Consider the following 27,980-nt stretch of genomic DNA (forward strand, 5'->3'; position numbering starts at 1 on the left):
CATAGTGCTCAGAGCCATTTGAAGTAATGTCCCACACCCTGTCCCTTCGACATAGAATACATCTATACTCAACCAACCCAGGAAAAACCACTCGTTTAAAACACAGATTGCTTTATTTATACATGGTATCTTGCAGACGGTAAATGCAGGGGAGCAGGCAAATTCTGTGTTCTTAGATATCCGAAAGGTATTCGGCGCTGGCCAAGATATGATCATACATAGTGTCTTCAATGTGACTGACTCGATGACAAGACCTCTAATGTTCCACCATATGTAAATAATTTATTTGGCCGGATCAGCATCACTGTAAATTTGTTTGCTGACGATTCTATTTCGTATAGGAAATTTTTGTTCTTCGACAATCTGAGGAAATGAGGAAAAACTTTGACGAAAATTTTCACTTGTCAGAATGAATGGCAGCTTTCTTTAAATCGACATAAATATAAATGCAAAATTAATGACTATAACTTCGGGAAAGACGCCCAAATTATTCGAGTACTGTATTTTAATGACCCTTCTGAAATTATAGGATCGTACAATTATTTAGAGACAGCACTCAGAATCAATAGAAATGGGACGAACGCGCAAAATCAGCTTTAGGAAGGACAAATGGAAGACTGTTTCAACACTTTCTGATTCCTATGCAGCACGCCAAAACATGAGTTTGCTGCATTCATAACAGGGTGATTAGTCACACATGTGTCACGAGTTCAGTGCATCGTGCTAACCTGCTCATTTCCGTTTATTCCTATCCTAGTTCGTTGCTATATAAGAGCAACTGCATACTGTTTGATCAGTGATTATTTATGTATTCACTTTGATGACTGTTTCATAAACTTACGTTATGGACAGTGCCGTGTGAAAGCATTACAGATACATTCTAATTTTTCGCATTATTGCATAAGTAGGGGGACAAATCGGGGTCTGGTGCATTTTGTTAGTGTGGGTTACGTAAATTCAGGGGCAAACTTGATGACCCCGTCCCCTACCTAATTGTTCTGTTAATTGACTTACGTCCCCCTGGGTGTTGATTTATGACTTTCTGGGGAAAATACGTCAATCTGAGAAACACCCACCCCTCCCTATCTGCTCCTCCTCCCCCACTCCTCTGGGAAAGCCATCTAGCCATGACAGCTACTAAGACTGTGGGTTGCTGCTTCTCAGTACACTGTATTTGTTGTTGTTGCTATCCTGTCACATGGTAGACCCTTTCCCCCACCTTCATCTTGGTGCAGCTGAAAGAACAAACTTAGAAATTCTACAGTCTTTATAAAATAAACTTAGCAGACCTGTAGTGGTCGAGAATTCCACAATGGTGACAGTATAAATTCACGCTGATGTCTGAAATTCCAACTATCATTTTATATAGCACTGCTTCCAATTGAGACATCAAATCTCTTATTAGTCAGTTTATTGTTTCCAGTAGTGGTACTGAGAGCATACACATCAATAAAACCTCTCTGCAGATTGTTTAAGGACATACTATGCAACTGGGCTGAAATCTGAAATTCCCAGCTACCCCAACATTACGGACCTCCTGCCAGATGACCTAACTGTGCCATGATGCGCCAACAGGAGGCAAGGGGGGAAAAATCTGGATGGCTTTGGAAATCAGGCAGTTGTTGGATAGAAACCCACCATATATATCAGCCCCAGAATCCACCAATAGGATGCAAGAAGAAACTGCCAGCACACAAATGGTATTATTTAATTAATTAATCAGTCAATCATTGTGACAGTCAGGGAATATTTCCAAGACATCCACGGCTGGGGATTTACCAGGTATCCACTACTTAGTTCAGGAGAAATCACTTTAGTGAGGCACATGACAGACACTCACTGCGTGTGAAGTAGCCACCTGAGAGAGAGAGAGAGAGAGAGAGAGAGAGAGAGAGAGAGAGAGAGAGCATATGGTTTGAGAGGAATCTTTCAGGTTTCGATATCAAAGAATTGCTCCCATCTGAGACGAGGGAATTTGAGGGAGAAAAGGTGGGGGGGGGGGGGGGGGTTGTTTCTCCCAGTGTCTGCCAGTGGTACTGTGATCTAAGAAGACAGTCCATATCTGCACAACAGGGCAAGCGCCTGGAGCAGCTGTTTCCACTGACATGGTATGGAAGTTGTCTGTTTGAGAGCAGATTGTGCAGGTACTGCAGCCAGAAGTAGCAGCTTGATACGGTAAAGGACACTGCTGTGAATAAAGGGGACTGTGGTTGTGGGGGTGACCTGGCTGCCGGAAAGCCACAAAAGATGAGCACAGTATTCTGAGACACTACGTTCTGCAGGTTTGGACAAGTTGGTCGGAATTTCCCGAGCAATGTCATGTGACAAGATATGAGAGAGAAATAAAGAGAGAGAAAGAGAAAGAGAGGTAGGGAGAGGGAGATCATGTGTTACTACAGGAATTTCTCAGGTATCAATATCAAAGGGTTACTGCCACCTAACACTTTGTCTCAGGGAAACCAATCGCATTGAGTCGACATAGATGTGACTCATTTCCGAAACTCAGTCTATGTGGTAATACAGATGATGGAGTGTGTGTTACGAAATCAGTCATGTATGTTGTATGAATAACAATCAACATCAATAAAGTGCAACCTGAAGAGTCTGTAATCTTTTACACAGTCAAAAACATATATATTCCCTCTAAAACGTAGAGCTCTGTGAAGAACATGAAGGGCTGGCGAGTGTGGCCAAGAGGTTCTAGACGCTTCAGTCTGGACCCGCGCGACCGCTGTGGTCGCAGGTTCGAATCCTGCCTCGGGCATGGGTGTGTGTGTGATGTCCTTAGGGTAGTTAGGTTTAAGTAGTTCTAAGTTCTAGGGGACTGATGACATTAGATGTTAAGTCCCATAGTGCTGAGAGTCGTTTGAACCATTTAGCAACATGAAGGAATGTCAACAAATATTTACTGATTTGCACGGTTGCTCATTCTTTTCGCGTAACATTTCAACAAGACTCAATACCTAGCAAATCATAGCATAATAAAATTATTCCAGAGCTCTGTGTATTGTATGTAGCCGTAAAGAACAACTATTCAACGTTTTCCTTAATCAGGTCAACGCTTTCCACCATAGAATCCATTTTATAACAAAGAAAAGGAAAATTCGTGGGCTACATAATTTCACAGGCCGATTTCGAGAACTAGACAATACTTTGCAAGGTGGCTATAATTTCGCACCTTACAAGCACTCATCTACATACTATGCCATACCGAGTGAGGTGGTACAGTGGCTAGCACACTGGACTCGCATTCGGGAGGACGACGGTTCAATCCCGCGTCCGGCCATCCCGATATAGGTTTTCCGTGATTTCCCTAAATCGCTTCAGGCAAATACCAGGATGGTTCCTTTGATAGGGCATGACCGACTTCCTTCCCCATTCTTCCCTAATCTGTCTGGTCTCCTCCCCCAAACAACCCAACCCAATTGGAATTAGGTATCATTTGATAGACTGTACATTGTATATATGAATATTTAAAGAAGACTGACATTGTCATGTACACCTTGTAAATAGTTGTTAATGCTAATTGCATGAAAGGTGATGGAGTGCAAAACGGCATAATGAATGATTGCCTATACTAGTAGAGGTTGGAACGCCAGTGGAAATGAAACAGCTGGTGTAACTCAAGCCCTGGGTGGAAAAGCCCACACAAGTGTATTGGTCCTGCTTAACACAGGAAGTGGACAAGACGGAGGACGTTCAGGGCACCTGAGCGCTGAAGCACAATACAGTGGCGGCCGGCCGGTGTTGCAGCGGGACCAAAAGAATAACCGGATAATACTTCGGAAACTCTGAAAATCTTGAACGCAGCAGAGAGGAACGAGGAAGCGTCACCTCGAAAATCACTCAGGCTGGGTTATTTCCGAAGATTTTTTCTCTGAGAAGTATACCATTGTATGAGTATAGGTATTTTCTCGCAAACTTTCCATGCTGGATGGCAAAAGACTAAATATGGTTAGTCAGCGTTCGTAAGAATCTGGAGAGAGGGAGAATATTCTATCGTTTCGATAGTATGTTTCGCCTTCTGCAGTTATGAGGGAGGGGAGCCGAGTTTTGCTGGGAAGCCAGTGGTGGAGAGAAAAGGTTTTCTGTTTTGAGCGCTTGCACTTGACAGTCGCTCAGTATCAGCTTTTGATGGCACAGACGGACTTTTTGTCTTTGTTCTCAGGTGATTTTATAGTTAGAACGGTTTGGCACTGTACTGTTGCGAACTTATGCGATTCTGGACTTTGCCTCCGGGGAGGGAGTCGTCGTTGAGTGAGCAGTGTTTAGTGACTGAGAGCACTTCTTCTGTCTATACTCACGCAGAGATGTGATCTGAATTCCGTCCTTGTGGCTGGGAGTTCGCCTTTCTTGTCTGTAGAACACGCAGAGGAGAAGACAGTATTACATTACAATAGTCAGAGGACCGCCTTCTGCCATCATAGTGTTTGAAAGACTTATTTCGTGGCTGGGGTCCTTCCATAGTCGCAGACGTCTACGAGAATTATCACTCCGACGCACCGGATGCAGTACATACGGTGATATTGCTAATTGCTTCGGCTTATTAGGGGTATAAAGCTAAACAGCTTGCACACCACTGTAGATCATCTTTGAAAGTAGTGTCTTCTAGTGTTTGGTACATAGATGTCAGTCGTCTCGCGTTATTTATAGTAGATCGCGTAGGCATAAAAAGGGGCAGAGTTGAGCAGTTGATCAGTCGTATTAGTTAGGAAATTCATTTGCATCTCTTTATATCCACTGGACATTGATATATAAACATTTGTAATATAAAGGGGTTTTAATCTAAAATAAACGTATAAGGGGAAACAGCATTTATCATTTGGCAGTTACTATTTCCCTTAATTATTCATTTATATTTATGTTGTAATTTATACACTGCTGGCCACCGTAAATGCAACACCCTGAAGGAAGCCTCCGAATGAAGTGAAATTTACACCATGAGTTTGCAGCGATGAGATATGCAACTGATTAGAATTTCAGCGCAGACGCACATCACGCGCGCCTGTGGCGCCACCTCATAGCGCCATTTAAGGCTTGGCGATTTCGACGAGTGTACCTTCGGCACGTGTGTTTACCTTGTGGTTGTTTCACAAGACGATCAGTTATGCCTCGTAGACAACAGCGAACATCTTTTGATCAAGTATTCGAGTTCGACAGAGGAAGGATAGTGGCTTACCGAGATTGTGGATTATCATACAGAGAAATCGCTAGTCGTGTTGGACGAAACCAAACAACTGTAATGCGGATATGTGACCGTTGGATGCAGGAGGGTACGACGGACCGACGTGGTCGATCGCATTCACCTCGGTGCACCACTGCACGTGCTGATAGGCAAATTGTGCGCATGGCAGTGACGGATCGCTCAGTGACATCCCGAACCATAGCACAGCACATTGCGTCTGAAACGCATCATCCAGTGTCTGCGCGTACCATTCGACGCCGTTTACAGCAGAGTGGTCTGTCCGCAAGACGTCCATTGCTTCGTCTGCCATTGACGCAGAACCACAGACGTCTCCGTCGCCAATGGTGTGATGACAGACGGATGTGGACGGCAGAATGGAATGACGTTGTCTTTACTCGCGAGGCACGCTTCTGTCTGCAGCACCACGATGGTCGGATTCGAGTGTGGAGACACCGTGGAGAGAGGATGCTGGACAGCTGCATTATGCACCGCCACACTGGTCTTGCACCGGGTATTATGGTATGGGGCGGTATTGGATATTACTTTCGCACGCCTCTAGTACGCATTGCCGGTACTTTAAATAGCCGGCGCTACATATCCGAGGTACTGGAGCCAGTTGTCCTTCCTTACCTTCAGGGCTCGGCCACAGCCATATTTCAACAGGATAATGCGCGACCACACGTGGCACGCATTGTCCAAAGGTTCTTCGTAAATAACCAGATTGAATTGCTTCCCTGGCCGGCTTGCTCTCCGGATCTTTCGCCGATAGAAAACATGTGGTCCATGGTTGCTCAACGAGTGACCCAGATTACATCCCCAGCTGCCACACCAGATGATCTTTGCCAACGTGTGGAAGCTGCTTGGGCTGCTGTACCCCAGGAACACATCCAACGTCTCTTTGACTCAATGCCGAGACGTGTGGCAGCGGTGATCTCCAACAATGGCGGCTACTCTGGCTACTGATTCTGGCAGGAACCACATGTCACAGACGTCTGTAAACGTAATCATTTGATACTTGGTCAACATGTTACCTACAAAATAAATTGTGTTGTGCTACCTCTTGTCTTTCTTGGTGTTGCATTTACGGTGGCCAGCAGTGTATGTTAAAGAACAAGAAGTAGATAATCACCATTAACAGTTCCTAAGATCCGCATTCAGGGTTTAGTCAAACAGGGCCCAATCTTTATTTTCGCGTTTAGTATTTCCGTTGCGCACATTCATTTTACACCCGCCTGGAGTAGCATCTTGGAACTTGAGCCACATAGTTTTCAGGTACATCAACAAATCACCACAGTCATCTTGGCCAATTGTTTAAACCCGTGGAGACATTTTCGTGTGAACCATGGTTCGAATCCTTGCTTACAGCATACACTAAAGATTCCTATGAATAGGACACAGCAAATTTATATTTCCACCCCGCCCTAATACGAGATTGTACCTCATATCCACTGAACGATGGACCTTGCCGTTGGTGAGGAGGCTTGCATGCCTCAACGAAACAGATAGCCGTACCGTAGGTCCAACCACAACGGATGGATATCTGTTGAGAGGCCAGACAAACATGTGGTTCCTGAAGAGGGGCATTAGCCTTTTCAGTAGTTGCAGGGGCAACAGTCTGGATGATTGACTGAACTGGCCTTGTAACACTAACCAAAATGACGTTGCTGTTCTGGTACTGCGAACGGCTGAAAGGAAGGGGCATGCAGCTTTACTGTATGATTAAATGATGATGGCGTCCTCTTGGGTAAAATATTCCGGAGGTAAAATATTCCCCCATTCGGATCTCCGGGCGGGGAATACTGAAGAGGACGTTAATATCAGGAGAAAAAAAAATGGCGTTCTACGGATCGGAGCGTGGAATGTCAGATCCCTTAATCGAGCAGATAGGTTAGAAAATTTAAAAACGGAAATGGATAGGTTAAAGTTAGATATAGTGGGAATTAGTGAAGTTCGGTGGCAGGAGGAACAAGACTTCTGGTCAGGTGAATACAGAGTTATAAATACAAAATCCAATGGCGGTAATGCAGAAGTAGGTTTAATAATGAATAAAAATATAGGAGTACGGGTAAGCTACTACAAACAGCGTAGTGAACGCATTATTGTGGCCAAGATAGACACGAAACCCACACCTACTACAGTAGTACAAGTTTATATGCCAACTAGCTCTGCAGATGACGAAGAAATTGATGAAATGTGAAATGTATGATGAGATAAAAGAAATTATTCAGGTAGTGAAGGGAGACGAAAATTTAATAGTCATGGGTGACTGGAATTCGTCGGTAGTAAAAGGGAGAGAAGGAAACATAGTAGGTGAATATGGATTGGGGCTAAGAAATGAAAGAGGAAGCCGCCTGGTAGAATTTTGCGCAGAGCATAACTTAATCATAGATAATACTTGGTTTAAGAATCATGAATGAAGGTTGTATACATGGAAGAACCCTGGAGATACTAAAAGGTATCAGATAGATTATATAATGGTAAGACAGAGATTTAGGAACCAGGTTTTAAATTGTAAGACGTTTCCAGGGGCACATGGTTATGAACTGTAGATTAAAACTGAAGAAACTGCAAAAAGGTGGGAATTTAAGGAGATAGGAGCTGGATAAACTGAAAGAACCAGAGATTGTACAGAGTTTCAGGGAGAGCATAATGGAACAATTGACAGGAATGGGGGAAAGAAATACAGTAGAAGAAGAATGGGTAGCTTTGAGGGATGAAATAGTGAAGGCAGCAGAGGATCAAATAGGTAAAAAGACGAGGGTCTGGTAGAAACCCTTGGGTAACAGAAGAAATATTGAATTTAATTGATGAAAGGAGAAAATACACAAATGCAGTAAATGAAGCAGGCAAAAAGGAATACAAACGTCTCAAAAATGAGATCGACAGGAAGTGCAAAATAGCTAAGCAGGGATGGCTAGAAGACGAATATAAGGATGTAGAGGCTTATCTCACTAGGGGTAAGATAGATACTGAATACAGGAAAATTAAAGAGACATTTGGAGAAAGGAGAAACACTTGCATGAATATCAAGAGCTTTGATGGAATCCCAGTTCTAAGCAAAGAAGGGAAAGCAGAAAGGTGGAAGGAGTATATAGAGGGTCTACACTAGGGCGATGTACTTGAGGACAATATTATGGAAATGGAAGAGGATGTGGATGAAGATGAAATGGGAGATATGATATTGCGTAAAGTGTTTGACAGTGCACTGAAAGACCTGAGTCGAAACAAGGCCCCCAGAGTTGACAACATTTCATTAGAACTACTGGCAGCCTTGGGAGAACCAGTCATGACAAAACTCTACCATCTGGTGAGCAAGATGTATGAGACAGGCGAAATACCCACAGACTTCAAGAAGAATATAATAATTCCAATCCCAAAGAAAGCAGGTGTTGACAGATTTGAAAATTACCGAACTATCAGTTTAATAAGTCACAGCTGCCAAATACTAACACGAATTCTTTACAGACGAATGGAAAAACTGATAGAAGCCGACCTCGGGGAGGATCAGTTTGGATTCCGTGGAAATGTTAGAACACGTGAGGCAATACTGACCCTACGACTTATCTTAGAAGAAAGATTAAGGAAAGGCAAACCTACGTTTCTAGCATTTGTAGTCTTAGAGAAAGCTTTTGACAATGTTGATTGGAATACTCTCTTTCAAATTCTGAAGGTTGCAGGGGTAAAATACAGAGAGCGAAAGGCTATTTACAATTTGTACAGAAAGCAGATGGCAGTTGTAAGAGTCGAGGGATATGAAAGGGAAGCAGTGGTTGGGAAGGGAGTGAGACAGGGTTGTAGCCTATCCCCGATGTTATTTAATCTGTATATCGAGCAAGCAATAAAGGAAACAAAAGAAAAGTTCGGAGTAGGTATTAAAATCCACGGAGAAGAAATAAAAACGTTGAGGTTCGCCGATGACACTGTAATTCTGTCAGAGTCAGCAAAGGACTTGGAAGAGCAGTTGAACGGAATGGACAGTGTCTTGAAAGGAGGATATAAGATGAACATCAACAAAAGCAAAACGAGGATAATGGAATGTAGTCAAATTAAATCGGGTGATGCTGAGGGGATTAGATTAGGAAATGAGACACTTAAAGTAGTAAAGGAGTTTTGCTATTTAGGGAGTAAAATAACTGATGATGGTCGAAGTACAGAGGATATAAAATGTAGACTGGCAATGACAAGGAAAGCGTTTCTGAAGAAGAAAAATTTGTTAACATCGAGTATGGATTTAAATGTCAGGAAGTCGTTTCTGAAAGTATTTGTATGGAGTGTAGCCATGCATGGAAGTGAAACGTGGACGATAAATAGCTTAGACAAGAAGAGAATAGAAGCTTTTGAAATGTGGTGATACAGAAGAATGCTAAAGATTACATGGGTTCATCACATAACCAATGAGGAGGTATTGAATATAATTGGGGAGAAGGGGGGCTTGTTGCACAACTTGACTAGAAGAAAGGATAGGTCGGTAGAACACATTCTGAGACATCGAGGGATCACCAGTTTAGTATTGGAGGGCAGCGTGGAGGGTAAAAATCGTAGAGGGTGACCAAGAGATGAATACACTAAGCAGATTCAGAAGGATGTAGGTTGCAGTAGGTACTGGGACATGAAGAAGCTTTCACAGGATAGAGTAGCATGGAGAGCTGCATTAAACCATTCTCAGGACTGAAGACCACAACAACAACAATCCAATGATATTTAGCAGTCATCAATTCCTGCAGAACTTTCCATAGGTGATTGTCTACAGTTGTTAGATATTTTGAAAAATGCCTATTTTTGTCATCAGCTGTGCAATTTCATATTTATTCTCTACCCATTTTGATTATTAAAGTCACCTTCTCAGGATAAAAACAGTATACATCAATGAAAAAAATCATTATTTCTGTTATAGTCACAAGAGACTTCGTGACCGGTTCACAAAAATACTCATTAAAGAGCGCCAAGACAACAACGCTAATTGCGGATAGCTATAGGTACTGAACTGCCCTCAAATGCAGCTTCACAGTCGTAGGCAACAAGTCACAAGTCCGCTGGCATCGTTTGGGGCCTACCGTGCTACTTATGGCATTATGATAGATTTATTCTGCAACTTTTTTAACAAAAAAATGTGCTTTCTAATATGGTTTCCGCCCAAAGGGACTGTGTGGATTTGTATAAGATGATTAAAAACTATTATAAGATTATGTACAGCTATATTTTATCTAAACTGAAAATGAGAAAAGGATCTCACAACAATGACAGACATGGAAGTTTGAAATTTTTACATTGACCACGAATGCATTCGATGCTACACCCCATGTGTTAACTCGGCAGACAGTCTAGTGGCACCTCCGTTTTCAACTTGACCTTCCATGTGGGCGCGAGGCTTTTCTCAGTGGCTATCGCAGCTTGTCTTAATCCTCATAATCGCATAGGAAACAGAAGGGTGTAAAGATTGTCTTTGACAAAGAAGCCACTCAAGACCAAGACACGCACTAAGAAGTACAATGGGGACGTCATGTGCAGAAAGTGTCTGTCGCTGATCTGTGATGAATCCAACGACCCGGCGGATGTCGACCTGGCTAGGGTCGGCGCAGGATACGGTGACGCAGGCACAGTGACCAGTTTTCGTCCAAAACGGTGGGCGAGTTCATTTCTTTGTTCAGAAGGGGAGGCCGACAGTTTCTGCCTCCTTTTGGCCGACTGACGATGACAGAATCGAAGGGCACGCCCTGTAATCTTTCCGAAACGATTTTACAGAAACTATTCGGTAAAAAAAAATATTTTTGATTTACAGAATTTTAAAAAACACAGCCCTCAGTCGCGAACGCAATTAATTTGTGACCTAGGTTTCGGTGTCACAAGGGACACCTTCTTCGGACAAAATTAAAACTAAATGTTACAGCATAACGTACCAAAAAATACGAAAGCTGCGGTCATACCTGACAGCGTCAGATAGAATTAAAATAAAATGCAACACAGGTGCAAGCCACTAGAGGGTGCCATGTGTCCTCTGCTACAGTTTTGTGTTGACTGTAGCAGAGGACACATGGCAGCCCCTAGTGGCTTGCACTTCTGTTGCATTTTATTTTAATTCTGACTATCTGACTTTGTCAGGTATGACCGCAGCTTTCGTATTTTTTGGTACGTTATGCTGTAACATTTAGTTTTAATTTTGTACGAAGAATGTGTCCCTTGTTACACCGAAACCTAGATCACAAATTAATTGTGTTCGTGACTGAGGGCTGCGTTTTTAAAAATTTTGTATTATACAACTGCCGCTGATTGACAGCCATGTTAAAAACTTTAATTTTTGATTTACATGTAGCTTTATATGTTAGGTTCCCGATGATGTGCCCACCATTTGGTTAGTGGTCACAGTTATTGTGACATTCAGATGGAGGTAACTTTGGTGTGTATTACGTAATATGTTGCTGTGAATCAAATTCAGCTGTTGTTGTTGTTGTGGTCTTCAGTCCTGAGACTGGTTTGATGCAGCTCTCCATGCTACTCCATCCTGTGCAAGCTTCTTCATCTCCCAGTACCTATTGCAGCCTACATCCTTCTGAATCTGCTTAGTCTATTCATCTCTTGGTCTCCCTCTACGATTTTTACCCTCCACGCTGCCCTCTAATACAAAATTGGTGATCCCTCGATGTCTCAGAACATGTCCTACCAACCGATCCCTTCTTCTAGTCAAATTGTGCCACATGCTCCTCTTCTCCCCAATTATATTCAATACCTCCTCATTACTTATGTGATCTACCCATCTAATCTTCAGCATTCTTCTGTAGCACCACAATTCGAAAGCTCCTATTCTCTTCTTGTCTAAACTATTTTCGTCCACGTTTCACTTCCATACATGGCTACACTCCATACAAATACTTTCAGAAACGACTTCCTGACATTTAAATCAATACTCGATGTTAACAAATTTTTCTTCTTCAGAAACGCTTTCCTTGCCATTGCCGGTCTACATTTTATATCCTCTCTACTTCGACCATCATCAGTTATTTTGCTCCCCAAATAGCAAAACTCCTTTACTACTTTAAGTGTCTCATTTCCTAATCTAATTCCCTCAGCATCACCCGAGTTAACTCGACTACATTCCATTATCCTCGTTTTGCTTTTGTTGATGTTCATCTTATACCCTCCTTTCAAGACACTGTCTATTCCGTTCAACTGCTCTTCCAAGTCATTTGCTGTCTCTGACACAATTACAATGTCATCGGCGAACCTCAACGTTTTTATTTCTTCTCCATGGATTTTAATACCTACTCCGAACTTTTCTTTTGTTTCCTTTATTGCTTGCTCAGTATAAAGATTGAATAACATCGGGGATAGGCTGAAAGTAGCCTTTCGTTCCCTGTATTTTACCCCTGTCACCTTCAGAATTTGAAAGAGAGTATTCCAGTTAACATTGTCAAAAGCTTTCTCTAAGACTACAAATGCTAGAAACGTAGGTTTGCCTTTCCTTAATCTTTCTTCTAAGATAAGTCGTAGGGTCAGTATTGCCTCACGTGTTCCAACATTTCTACGGAATCCAAACTGATCTTCCCCGAGGTCGGCTTCTATCAGTTTTTCCATTCGTCTGTAAAGAATTCGTGTTAGTATTTGGCAGCTGTGACTTATTAAACTGATAGTTCGGTAATTTTCAAATCTGTCAACACCTGCTTTCTTTGGGATTGGAATTATTATATTCTTCTTGAAGTCTGTGGGTATTTCGCCTGTCTCATACATCTTGCTCACCAGATGGTAGAGTTTTGTCATGACTGGTTCTCCCAAGGCTGCCAGTAGTTCTAATGAAATGTTGTCAACTCTGGGGGCCTTGTTTCGACTCAGGTCTTTCAGTGCTCTGTCAAGCTCTTCACGCAGTATCATACCTCCCATTTCATCTTCTTCCACATCCTCTTCCATTTCCATAATATTGTCCTCAAGTACATCGCCCTAGTGTAGACCCTCTATATACTCCTTCCACCTTTCTGCTTTCCCTTCTTTGCTTAGAACTGGGTTTCCATCAAAGCTCTTGATATTCATGCAAGTGGTTCTCCTTTCTCCAAATGTCTCTTTAATTTTCCTGTATTCAGTATCTATCTTACCCCTAGTGAGATAAGCATCTACATCCTTATATTTGTCCTCTAGCCATCCCTGCTTAGCCATTTTGCACTTCCTGTCGATCTCTTTTTTTGAGACGTTTGTATTCCTTTTTGCCTGCTTCATTTACTGCATTTGTGTATTTTCTCCTTTCATCAATTAAATTCAATATTTCTTCTGTTACCCAAGGGTTTCTACCCGACCCTCGTCTTTTTACCTATTTGATCCTCTGCTGCCTTCACTATTTCATCCCTCAAATCTACCCATTCTTCTTCTACTGTATTTCTTTCCCCCATTCCTGTCAATTGTTCCCTTATGCTCTCCCTGAAACTCTGTAAAACCTCTGCTTCTTTCAGTTTATCCAGGTCCCATCTCCTTAAATTCCCACCTTTTTGCAGTTTCTTCAGTTTTAATCTACAGTTTATAACCAATAGATTGTGGTCAGAGTTCACATCTGCCCCTGGAAATGTCTTACAACTTAAAAACTGGTTCCTAAATCTCTGTCTTACCATTATATAATCTGTCTGATGCCTTTTAGTATCTCCAGGGTTCTTCCATGTATAAAACCTTCTTTTATGATTCTTGAACCAAGTGTTAGCTATGATTAAGTTATGCTCTGCGCAAAATTCTACCAGGCGGCTTCCTCTTTCATTTCTTAGCCCCAATTCATATTCACCTACTTATGTTTCCTTCTCCCCTTTTTCCTACTCTCGAATTCCAGTCACCCGTGGCTATTAAATATTCGTCTTCCTTCACTACCTGAATAATTTCTTTTGTCTCATCATACATTTCATCAATTTCTTCGTCATCTGCAGAGCTAGTTGGCATATAAACTTGTACTACTGTAGTAGGCGTGGGCTTCGTGTCTATCTTGGCCACAATAATGCGTTCACTATGCTGTTTGTAGTAGCTTACCCGTACTCCTATTTTTTATTCATTATTAAACCTACTCCTGCATTACCCCTATTTGATTTTCTATTTATAACCCTGTTTTCACTTGACCAAAAGTCTTGTTCCTCCTGCCACCGAACTTCACTAATTCCCACTGTAGCTAACTTTAACCTATCCATTTCCGTTTCTAAATTTTCTAACCTACCAGCCCGATTAAGGGATCTGACATTCCACGCTCCGATCCGTAGAACGCCAGTTTTTTTCCTCCTGATAACGACGTCCTCTTGAGTAGTCCCCTCCCGGAGATCCGAATCGGGGACTATTTTACCTCCGGAATATTTTACCCAAGAGGACGCCATCATCATTTAATCATACAGTAAAGCTGTGTGCCCTCGGGAAAAATCACGGCTGTAGTTTCCCCTTGCTTTCAGCCGTTCGCAGTACGAGAACAGCAAGGCCATTTTGGTTAGTGTTACAAGGCCAGATCAGTTAATCATCCAGACTGTTGCCCCTGCAACTACTGAAAAGTCTGCTGCCCCTCTTCAGGAATGACACGTTTGTCTGGCCCCTCAACAGATACGCACTTGTTTTGTACCAAGGATGTGCTTTTTCATAATTTGATGACCTTACTGAACTCAATAAACCACTGCTTCCGAACTCTGTCGTAATTGTGTCCACACAACAAATTAGTGACGTGAGACTGTCTAAATTCCGCCGTGTTTTGCTCAAAAAGAGAGCAAATTTTAACTCGACAGCAAGAGAAATGTGTAGGCCCATGATGCAACTCTAAAAGTGTTAAATGATTAACAAGTCAAGCGAATACAATTCGCTAAATTTTCGGCGGAATTCCTTTTGATACTAACCAAAGCAGAAGTGACGCATCTTTTGAATGGTCACCATACAACCGTGGGCGTGTAGGAGCTTTAATATTTACAAAAAATGCCGTGTAGGCTTCAGTTTAGAACGGCACATCCTGTCCAGCGCTCAGCAATTTCCCTTCAGTGCCTTCCTGCAACCCCACAGCTACAGCTCTCCCCAAGTGGGAGAGCGCATCTGCCGGCTACGGTATTCTGCGCGTGCTCTAACTCTGCGCGTTGGCAGGGCGTCTTGGCAAGAGAAACTTGACACCAATTGCCGCCTAAATGACAAACCGCAACGTCACTGTCTCTCCGTTCTTATTCAAGCACACACCAGCGATGATCGCTTGGCAAAGCCACTACTCCAATAATGATATTATAAAGAGCCATTTTTTGCTCAACAATGTTCAACGCTGTGCGCATTTATCTCTAAATAGAACATTCAGTCAAAGTTGTAATATCAAACTACCTTCTTTGAGTGCACTTAGTTTCAGCCTTGTACAAAATGTAGCCTCCTAGAATCGTCCAGCAATTTATTATCGCTCGTGAGCAATTACATTGGAGATAGTAGCACGTGGGTGAGAGAATAATTCTTTCTGCACAGAAAATGGAACACCTCAGTGAGCCACAAGACTGGTTTGTAAAGAATGGAATTTCGCTATTGGGGAATGTCATTAGCTGAATAGTTAACATTTTCTTTTCTTTTGACACAATCAGAAAATGATTCAAATCGTTGACTGGTATCAGCCAACACTGCCCATCATTAAAACAGTAAAAGAGGCCAACAAATGGTGATCAGAATGGAAAGTAATGTTGCCCAGAACGAATTTTCATTCTGTAGCGGAATTTTCTGAGTTCTCTCGGATACCTTGCGGAACTAGAACTCGTGGAAGAAAGCAGCCTTTTCCAGCGAAAATTTAATCTTGAAGGCTGGAGTCCTGGACCGACACACAGTTTTGATAGTCATGCAACTTTCATGTAATACTTTGTTTGGTGGAGCACGATGTGCCCTTATGATAATCATTTGCTGCTTTAATTTAACGATTCTGATGCTGTCCAGCGTAGGCCGATACTGCTAGCGCTTTGAAGCGTTTAGTGATTGTTTCATAATGTTAATGGCCGCCGGTGAGACAAGCGAGCCCAGAATGCATTTTATCGAGAACAAATTGAGAGTGCCGACGCGTAGGACTCATCTCGGAGGACAGGCAGACAATATGATTTCCATGTGCTCTCATATCAAGGATGTAGCGGGAAAACTTCATACCAGAATCAACTGCTATGGACAAAAATAGGGGAAAAAATGATTCAAATGGCTCTGAGCACTATGGGACTTAACATCTGAGGTCATCAGTCCCCTAGAACTCAGAACTAATTAAACCTGACTAACTTAAGGACATCACACACATCCATGCCCGAGGCAGGATTCGAACCTGCGGCCGTAGCGGTCGCGCCGTTCCAGACTGAAGCGCCTAGAACCTCTCGGCCACACCGGCCGGCAAAGGAAAAAGAAAAGAAAAAGGAAGAGAAATGTTAACGTAAGGGGCGTGGACGACTAACTCGAATATTTTTGATTGTAAAAGGGTACAGTCAATGTTATATAGGGCAGTAATAATACTTCCGTGTGGCTCAATGGCTGGGTACAAGTCTTTCAATAGGACGCTATTTCGGCCATGTCCCTGATTTACCTCAGTTATCCACTTGGGGAAAGGGAATCTACAGTCTAACGTGGAATCTGAACCAGTTGTCGTCCTTGGCGATCGTTCACATCACTGAGAGGTGAAGATCAGATTAAATGCAAACTGTATACTGACAATTTCCACACTCCAGCCGGGAATCGGTGCCACGACCTCTCGGTTTGCAGCTCCGCCACCGCCTCTTTCTTCATTTTTTTTCTCTAAACCTTCGTGGCGCCCAAAGGGTGGAGTGGGAGCAATGTGGGCAGTGGTCGCAATTCGAAGCTTGACCGTCATGTCCCGTTCCTCCAGGAAACCGCTGGACCACCAGGCCCGACAGTTGGACAATAAGAAATGATGATCAACTGTTTTCTGCAGAAGTCTCACCCCTCCCGCGCCCTCCCATACCTCCCCCCTCCCCCTCTCTGCGATGAGTAGAGAAGGCACACAACACAGGTGTACCTCTGTGCTCCGTACCTCGCAAGTAAGTATGGACTCAAGAAAACCACCATTACAGGTCTAAAACATGGAAAAAGATCCCCTGAACTGATGACTCACAGTAAACATCGGTACACCCTAATATTTCAGTACGCTCCAGCAACACTGACGAAACATCGCAACAATGTCATGCTCGAATTAGCGACAAGACATTATGTGCATCATCTGTCTTATACATGTATTGCCTTCTTGTAACACGACCTCTCTTTCTAGGAGATGATATTCGTCACAGGTAACCCTTACTTACGCGCAACGGCTTTGCATTGTAGGATTGTTTTAAATTGATGTTTAACACACCAGCCAACAGAATCAAACTGTGTTCATCGTTCTTTAGATGCACAAATAAATATCATATCACTTGTACATGTGTAATTAACAAGCCTTACCGAATTCAGTTCCATGTGATCTTGAGATCTATTGCAATAGCTATAAAATGGATTCATTTTTTCCATCTGTTAACTGTCAACGAACTTTTACAGAGAGGAATATCGAAACCAGTAAGTCACTTTTTGCCAAAGACTAAGCACACTGAAGTAACATTTAACCACTAATATCACTGCAGTCACACCATTAGAAAATACAACTTACAGACTCATCATGCACTCTTTGAGAGATTGTGATTTGTATATAACTGAGTGTCTGGTACCATGGAGAGCTTCTGTAGCATACCATGGTTTATTTCACAGGTGACGGTATCATATCTGCAAACAGTTTAGTCATTAGCTTGTGGAAGGCCATGTAACAAATTTGTTTTAGGACAAACTATTTATTTGTGCTGTTCTTTACCTTGTTTTCCCTCGATATTCTGAAACAATTGTATTTGTCGCCCGTTATTGTGTTATTACAATCAGTTATTAACTATTTTGTACTGCGTATGTTGTCACGTTCTTATTAATCATAAGAACCCCCCCCCCCCCCTGTGTAAGAGTCTAATGCTGAAGGATATATACACCAAACGTTAACAAATAATACAGAAAAAGGAACCTACACAATAATATTATATACACTGATGTACATACTTTCTGCTTCCAAAGATTTGCGCATTTTTTACTCTTTCGCCTTCGACCAGCGTCTTTCCGCCAAAGGCTTGAAGATATTCACTACAAACTGTTTGTTTTTCAAGTGCATAGACATTCCAGAGATTACCGACGCCCTGTTTCCGGGTGCGAATCTGTTAAATATGTCGCGTAGCTTCATTTGAATTTTTATTAAATATCTCTGAGTAGGAAGAAAAATTTTATTTGCATATTGCGTGAGCGAAACCTTAATTTGTTGCTGGGACGTGGGTGACGGCGTGGGCTGAGACTGGGCTACGTACCCTTCACCTGTAGGCAACCGACTGGATGCCACTTGCCCGAATTAGCCGATTGAAAGGTCCAGAACAATGCAGTAGTAACAAAGTTATTTCAGTTATTCTAAGAATCACGTTTCTGTATCTGACAAAACAATAAGATAAAGGATAGCATTAAATAATTACTCCTGCAAAAGCTTTCGGAGTCAAAGTTAATCCATTTATACGTGTGTCATTTGGGATTCCAACCCAAGTATTCTTGTTTTAACGCTCTCCCTACTACCCTTTAAACGGTGTTGTTCTTACTTTACATTTAGTTATTCATCTTAGATTGAGATTGTGACGTGGACTGGAACTCGATCCTGTACACTTGCCTTTCAATGACGACGCTGAACCTTCTGAGCTGTCCGGGAACTCCTCATTAATGCGACAACGTTTCTGTCCGGCAATGACCCTCTCGTACTTGAGCCACGAGGAGAGCTCGGTCTGCTCAGGGGACGGGATGATTCCCGGGAAAGAAAACACTGGTCTTCGAGTGTATGCCCCTGTGCCAAACACAGTTTCAGTCTGTCGGATCAGTTACATAGTTTTTAGTTTTCTCTCTTTTACTGTCTATGTTTGGTACATGGAGATCTGCCTTCTGCTAAGTACAATGCCTTTATTACATGTGAGGATACACGAAGGATCACATTTGCTGTAGTCAATGGATCTGCGTTTGATACTGTGCTTACAAGACGTACAATCGAAATTCATGTAGTTCACGCCAAAACTTAACCGAAACATAAACAGATCTTTACAGCGCAGCCACTATTTGCGGTAAGGTTCTTTAATTTGTCGCTTTTCCTATGCCTGGGATTGCGTATTTAATAGGTTTGAGCCCATTCAGAATAGCTCCAGTACTCCACAAACCCAGTTTGTGAATTTCATCAATGAAATGTGATAATTTTGATGGCTGCAGTTGATTTCAGGTCTCTGGTCTCGAAGTTCACTTGTTCTATCAGGTTTTATAGCTATGTGAAAGGTAAATACTGATAACTAAAATACTTCTTCACAATTCAGCATGTAGTTTTTAAACAACTGTTCGAACTCGCACATGACAGTCATCCAGCATGTATACACACGGTTGCCAACCTACTTTTGATTGGATTACACAATAACAAAAGCATTCTAGATTCATGTTAGTTACTATAAGAGCAGTTCATCGTCAAGTGACACTTGGTGTCTACACAAAATGTATTTAAAGACATCACTCTCCCCGCCAATTTAAGGACTGTGCTGCCACAAAAGTAAGAAGGCACCGCGCAGTTCTGTTGTATTTTCGCCAGGCGGAGTGGCCGCGCGGTTTAGGGCGCCATGTCACGGACTGCACGGCCCCTACCGCCGGAGGTTCGAGTCCTCCCTCGGGCATGGGTGGGTGTGTTGTCCTTAGCATATGTTAGTTTAAGTTAAAGTAATGTGTAACTCTAGGGACCGATGACCTCAGCAGTTTGGTCACCTACAAATTCACACTCATTTTAACATTTTTGGTGTATTTTCCTAGAGGTATGTACAGGTCGTAATTTCTAGGTAGTGGTCGTCAACTGGTTTCGTTGTCCGTGGCGAACCACCACGAGACAAATCTTTAATGATTTGTGTCTCACGGTAGCGGCTGAATGTTCGAATGAAGTTGCTGTGGTGTTTGATTTGAGATGAGCTTTCGATGATTGTTCGCAGCCTTTTTATTTCATTACGCACGTGGCTACATCTAGTTATTTCATATGCTCAAAATCATCCCCATCGACGCGCAAGTCGCCGAAGTGGCGTCTTGCACCAGGCGTACGGTCTACCCGCCGGGAGGCCGTAGTCACACGATATTTATATGCTCAAAGGAGTATTGAGTAGGATATTTCCAACAAAAAGACAAATATAGACTTTGCAAATCATACAGGTGGTGTAAAATATTTTTTGAGCTGCTCATGTTCGCCTTAGTCTCCTCCCTGTATTAGGGAGTCGCATGTGCAGGGATGAAGTCCGCGTCGCTACACAGAGACGCAGTACGTTCTAACCGTCGATTTTAGAGTCTGGGTTAGTTTGTTGGATTCATGTTCCAAGGATCATTTGGACGAGTATTTCTAACTACGTGGAACACGTCAGTTTACATTCACATTACGCTTTCTTATGTAGTGAATAGTATTAGTGGACTATAGATGGCCGTGCAGTCTCTCGGAAACTCATGTTTTAAGTGGTTGTGAGATCTGGTGAACCTCCTGGCCGGGATAATATTCCCACACCATCTAGACCGACGTAAGTCAGAACAGCCTGCGTTATCTTGTTGAAAAATAACGCGACGGAGACGTCGAAGATAGGGCACAGTCACCGGCATTAAACGTGTAATAAAGGTAGCGGTTGCTGCCCAAAGTATGGACTATGCTCTCCAGAGATGGTCGTGTTGTATACCCAATGGCACTCCATATAATGGCCGCAGGTGCTGCGTCCGTCCGTCCGAAGATGCAATCTGGCACCGTTACTTTCTCATTGGAGCCTCCAGTCACGGATACGGCCACCGTATTGTTGTACGCAGGACCGGGGCTCGTACGAAAAGACGACCTGGTGGCACACCAGTTGTCGTTGGCGCACATTATCGGCGCGCCTCTCTTTCTTTCCAGCTCAACGAAAGCTGCAACAATAGAAGCAGTACCGGCAGTCCGTACTGCTCCAGACGCCGTCACACTATCCGTGCGAGTACATATCACACTGCAAAGAAGTACATTCCCTGACTATATGTAGGTGACGTGGTTCTACGACCCTGCACGACTCAGCGAATAATATGTCTGTCCTTTCGGGAACTAGTCATGTGGGTCCATCGAGATCATGCCAGAGCAACGTGAGCAGCAATTTCGCCGAACAACAGTCCGCACTCTCGATTGGCCAGGAAGGAAAAGCAGATGCCAGACTGAGATTCATAGGAATAATCTTAAGGAATCATAACTCATCCGCGAAGGAATTGGCTTATAGGGCTCTTCTTCGAGCGACTACTGAGTATTGTTCATCAATATGGGATTCTTAACAGGGAGGCCTGAGAGCAGAGACAAAGAAGATACAACGAAGAGCGGAGCATTCGTCACGGGACCGTTTAGCCGGAGCGAGACTATTACCGAGATCCTCAACAAACTCCGTGGGCAGGCGTTACAAGAGAGGCTTTGCGCATCACGGAGATGTTTACTATTGAAGTTTCGAGCGTTCACTTTCCGGGAGGAGTCGGATAACGTATTACTTCATGCCACATACGTGTCGCGCACTTCTTGCGACGAGAAAATTCGAGAAATAGAGCGAATTTAGAGGCTTATCGACAATCGTTCTTCCCACGCGCCATTCACGAGTGGATCATGGTAGGGAGGATCAGTCAGTGGTACCAGAAATACCCTTCACCACACAGTATCAGGTGGTTTGCGGACTATAACGTAATAATGACGTACATCCTGCCGCTATCGAATACCGACATTTGTTAGTTGACGTTACTCCTCCTTACACGATGCATAGCACCATCTGCGCACAAACAATCAATATTCAAATACTATTTCTGAATTGGGGAGCCACTGCGTAGTATTTCCTTATGTACAGAATGCAAACGGTTCATTTCTACTACAGTTGTGCGCTGAAATGCGAAACATTTGCATGTCCAAGCACGTAGTGCATTCCACGCCTATCTGATGTTTGTTGCTTGTCGCCTTCATTGTTTTGCAGTTTCAATGGCCTGCACTGTGTAGACAAGTAGTCGGAACTCGCCCACTGGACAGCCGTCAGTGCCTGGGGGGGACACACTATCTCTCCGTGACGTGCCACCTTAGCTGGCCTCGGACGCGCTGACACCGTTGCTGTTAATTCTGCCGGCGCTAAGTGGACGTTAATTTCGTGGTGACAGTTAGCGAGTGTCGCCGCAGAACGGTCCGTGACGCGCGGACTTCAAGGGCGCCGACCGGCCACCGCCCCCACCGCCCCCAACTCCACCTTACCAAGGACGCCATTTCCGGCCCTTCATTACTTGAACTGCACGCCTTCGAACTTACTGGGAGTTTCCATAATGGTGATACAACTTTTATGGCATGATGAAGATGCGTGAAACTATCAGTGTGAACAGGGCAACTTATATCAGAAACAATTGAGTCTAAAGTTAAAAGCGGAAGTGAGAAGTTTTCAGATTTTCCTTTAGTAGGCTGACTATGAAAACATTCTACGTAATAATTCTATCTGTGTTCAAAATTTTCGGAGGATGCAATATTGAAAAGAGGTTTTTTGAGTGACGCCTCCAACTTCCATTAAGGCATGATGTTATTGCAAAAAATTTTGTCGTAACCACTCGAACAACCTCAGTCTTGTTCGAACAATGGTAAGGTAAGTACACACTTGTATACAATATCGCGCGTTTGTCTATAGAGATTGTAGAGGGACTGCGCCTAGACATGTGGGCAGACAATGTATATTCACAGTCTAGAGACTTTGTCACGTGTACACTCTTGAATAGCTTTTTACTCGATATTTGCTTAATATGTCTGACCTCTTTCGGATCTCGGTTTCTGTAGTGATTATTAAGTATACCGAGTAAATGGGAAGCGGAAGCGTTGGCGGAAGTGTGAACTGCGGAAGGGCTTCATATCGACTTTAATTTCCTTTGGAGTTTGTTACTAGTAGACAACATGGGTTTCCGTAATTTCACCAGTTTGACTCCAAGTGACTTTGAAAACTGCTTCAGCTTTTAGAAGGAAAAATTAAGAAAAAAATGATAGATTTAGAGAATGATTCCACCTTCTGTCCGCCCCCGGTAGCTGAATGGTCAGCGTGACGGATTATCAATCATCTGGGCCCGGGCTCGATTCCCGGCTGGGCCGGGGAATTTTCTCCGCCCAGGGATTGGATGTTGTGCTGTCCTCATCATCCTCCTATCATCCTCATCGACTGCAGGTCGCCGAAGTGGCGTCAGATTGAAAGACCGGCACCTGGCGAACGATCTGCCCGACGGGGGGGGGGGGGGGGGGGGGGGGGGGCTTAGCCATACGAATAAATAGAAAATTCCACCTTCTCAGAGAGTGGTCGTGACACTGCGTTATCTGGCTAATGGAGTATCGGTCACCAGGCTCAAGTACATGTTTATGTTCACGAAGCAGGCTATATCACCGATTCTACGTGAAGACTGTGAAGTCATGGCTCTGAAGGGATTCGTGATGGTATGATTAAAAAAATCATTAAATAATTACAAGTGAACATTTATATTTATGAAATAATACATAAATAATTTATGAAAAACATAGTGAAGAAAACTGATATTTACTTATCCTATCAAAAATTGGTAGTTAATTATTGATTCATCAAGTGAAGAAATGCTTACAAATTATTTAAGAGTAGTGAAAGTCAGAGTGTTTAGATAGGTATGACTATTCTAAGAGACACTGTGATCGCTGTTTTCATTATTTCTTTCAGATGAAGGTGAGGAACCACAGCTCCAAAAACCTTCTGAACTGTTGGACTCGCTAGTCGTGGAAGAAGAGGAGATTGCTGTGAAAAAATACGCTTGGAACTTGTTCAGCATGCAATCACATTTCCAAACGGAGTATAGCATTGTGTATGTTGCGCTGAGCGATAGATACCTCAAATTATGGTCGGTTGCGGTTCCTTAGTTCGATTGCTATTAGTTCACCTAACAATGTGTATTCGTCAGTGTCTTCAAACTCCTTACTGCTTTCTGGATAGAGGAGACATCTTTCTTTAAACGTTTTTGGTGTTAAACTGGGATGCGACGCTGGGAATTAATTATGGCTCCTAGCCTTCAGGGTTTTCATGCTCTGTGCTACAATTGTCCCGGAAAGAGAAGTGGTTATCAGGATTTACTGTCCTCGTGCGCTAATCTAATGTCAACATCAGATGCACACACACTGAACAGACGATTCACACTACTTCCGTAATATTACCTACTTGTACTAACTAAAATTTTTGTTCTTTGATACAGCTGCCAAAAACAGCAACTGACTGGAGAGCTATTATTCCCCTGTTTAGTACTAGATGTAATTTTCCTCATTGCTTAGGAAGTGTCGATGGAAAACACGAATATTGGCTCCAGAATATAGTGGGAGCTTGTTTATAACTACAAAGGCACATTTAGCAATGTGATGCTTGGATTTGCAAACATTAACTACTTTTTCATTTACGCTGGCGTTGGATGCCACGGGCGAATTTCCGATAGTGGTGTATGCAAGCACACCTCATTCAAGAAAAAGTTAGACGAACAGTCGCTAAATATGCCAGCTTGTGAAGCGTTACCCTGAAGAACATGCCCAGTCCCACTGGTTGCAATGGCAGTTGACGCACTAGCGTTATCTACTTACACGATGATGCCATAACCAGAAGTCAGGATCATCGACATAATAAAGAGTTCACAAGACTGTGTGGCGAAAAAAAGGAATAACTGAAAATCTTTTATGGGTCATGTCATCAAAATTTATGGTGTTACTAAAACCGATACTTCTAGCTTCAGAAAAAGCAGACGCCATTTTTATCTTGCTTTTAGTGTGTACAATTTTTTGCGCAGAAATAGTTTCTCCAGAAGTAACCACACTCCAGCTGGTATTTCTGATTCGTTGATACAGGTGAAAATTTGATTGAGGTATCCTGGAAGAAGGATCTGGATGGGAGTAGTCTTTGATCGATGTCAAAAACCCACCTCGAAAGTCAACAAAAAAACTTTCATGCAATTCAGAACGAATTCAGAGGTTATTTACTTAATCCTGAGAAAGAGGTTCCTTGGCAGTATGACATTTACTAAATTATGAGTCCAGATAGCCTACAATATTTAAAACAATTAATCATTTCGAAAACTTTTTACAGACACCCTAATAATATTTGTAGCTGTAAGGTGTATTCTAAACATTGGTTTCTACTCTATATTCGAGTACACGTTGCCTGTTGGAAAGATCTTGAGCAAACAAGTCGACCATAAAATGCCTAGCGTTCGCAGATGACCTGGCAACACCCAACAACAACAGACAAGAAGCACAATAAGCATTGGCATACTTCCACGAAGTCTCTGCCAAAAAACGAGAGAAAACGCTGTCCATGGAAAGAAAGAACGAGACAAAATACAGAAAGGTTTTCAGAATGAGGAAATTCAAATATCTTGGGGAATATATACTTAGGACGATCAATCAAAGCACCCAACATAGTAAGTCTCATAGTGCTCAGAGCCATTTGAACCATTTGAACCCAACATAGTAAGAACAGAGAAACTTCGAAAAACATAAAAACTGACGTGGACGCACTACAGTAAAAGAAATATTTCAAGACAGGCCAAATTTAGCCACTACTCAGGCACTACGGCACAATTGCACTACCAGAAGCACTCTACACACCAGAAACGACCACAACGGAGCATCGGGTATAACAGAGACAGAAAAAATAGAACGTATAACAGTCAGTTATGAATAGGAAGGTAGGGCAGAGGGTGTGTTACTGTGAACAGTTCAGTGACTGGGTTGTTCTAATCAGAATCGACAGCAGACCATCACCGAGAACGATAGTTCAGGTATATATGCCGACGTCGCAAGCTGAAGATGAACAGATAGAGAAAGTGTATGAGGATATTGAAAGGGTAATGCAGTATGTAAAGGGGGACGAAAATCTAATAGTCATGGGCGACTGGAATGCAGTTGTAGGGGAAGGAGTAGAAGAAAAAGTTACAGGAGAATATGGGCTTGGGACAAGGAATGAAAGAGGAGAAAGACTAATTGAGTTCTGTAACACGTTTCAGCTAGTAATAGCGAATACCCTGTTCAAGAATTACAAGAGGAGGAGGTATACTTGGAAAAGGCCGGGAGATACGGGAAGATTTCAATTAGATTACATCATGGTCAGACAGAGATTCCGAAATCAGATACTGGATTGTAAGGCGTACCCAGGAGCAGATATAGACTGAGATCACAATATAGTAGGCTGAAGTTCAAGACATTAGTCAGGAAGAATCAATACGCAAAGAAGTGGGATACGGAAGTACTAAGGAATGACGAGATACGTTTGAAGTTCTCTAACGCTATAGATACAGCAATAAGGAATAGCACAGTAGGCAGTACAGTTGAAGAGGAATGGACATCGCTAAAAAGGGCCATCACAGAAGTTGGGAAGGAAAACATAGGTATAAAGAAGGTAGCTGCGAAGAACCCATGGGTAACAGAAGAAATCAGTTGACTGATGAAAGGAGGAAGTACAAACATGTTTCGGGAAAATCAGGAATACAGAAATACAAGTCGCTGAGGAATGAAATAAATAGGAAGTGCAGGGAAGCTAAGACGAAATGGCTGCAGGAAAAATGTGAAGACATCGAAAAAGATATGATTGTCGGAAGGACAGACTCAGCATACAGGAAAGTCGAAACAACCGTTGGTGACATTAAAAGCAACGGTGGTAACATTAAGAGTGCAACGGGAATTCCACTGTTAAATGCAGAGGAGACAGCAGATAGGTGGAAAGAATACATTGAAAGCCTCTATGAGGGTGAAGATTTGTCTGATGTGATAGAAGAAGAATCAGGAGTCGATTTAGAAGAGATAGGGGATCCAGTATTAGAATCTGAATTTAAAAGAGCTTTGGAGGACTTACGGTCAAATAAGGCAGAAGGGATAGATAACATTCCATCAGAATTTCTAAAATCATTCGGGGAAGTGGCAACAAAACGACTATTCACGTTGGTGTGTAGAATATGAGTCTGGCGAAATTCCATCTGACTTTCGGAAAAGCATCATCCACACAGTTCCGAAGACGGCAAGAGCTGACAAGTGCGAGAATTATCGCACAATAAGCTTAACAGCTCATGCATCGAAGCTGCTTACAAGAATAATGTACAGAAGAATGGAAAAGAAAATTGAGAATGCGCTAGGTGACGATCAGTTTGGCTTTAGGAAAAGTAAAGGGACGAGAGAGGCAATTCTGACGTTACGGCTAATAATGGAAGCAAGGCTAAAGAAAAATCAAGACACTTTCATAGGATTTGTCGACCTGGAAAAAGCGTTCGACAATATAAAATGGTGCAAGCAGTTCGAGATTCTGAAAAAAGTAGGGGTAAGCTATAGGGAGAGACGGGTCATATACAATATGTACAACAACCAAGAGGGAATAATAAGAGTGGACGATCAAGAACGAAGTGCTCGTATTAAGAAGGGTGTAAGACAAGGCTGTAGCCTTTCACCCCTACTCTTCAATCTGTACATCGAGGAAGCAATGATGGAAATAAAAGAAAGGTTCAGGAGTGGAATTAAAATACAAGGTGAAAGGATATCAATGATACAATTCGCTGATGACATTGCCATCCTGAGTGAAAGTGAAGAAGAATTAAATGATCTGCTGAACGGAATGAATAGTCTAATGAGTACACAGTATGGTTTGAGAGTAAATCGGAGAAAGACGAAGGTAATGAGAAGTAGTAGAAATGATAACAGCGAGAAACTTAACATCAGGATTGATGGTCACGAAGTCAATGAAGTTAAGGAATT

Source organism: Schistocerca nitens, chromosome 4 (genome assembly GCF_023898315.1).
Source record: "Schistocerca nitens isolate TAMUIC-IGC-003100 chromosome 4, iqSchNite1.1, whole genome shotgun sequence".
In the NCBI taxonomy this organism is placed as follows: domain Eukaryota; kingdom Metazoa; phylum Arthropoda; class Insecta; order Orthoptera; family Acrididae; genus Schistocerca; species Schistocerca nitens.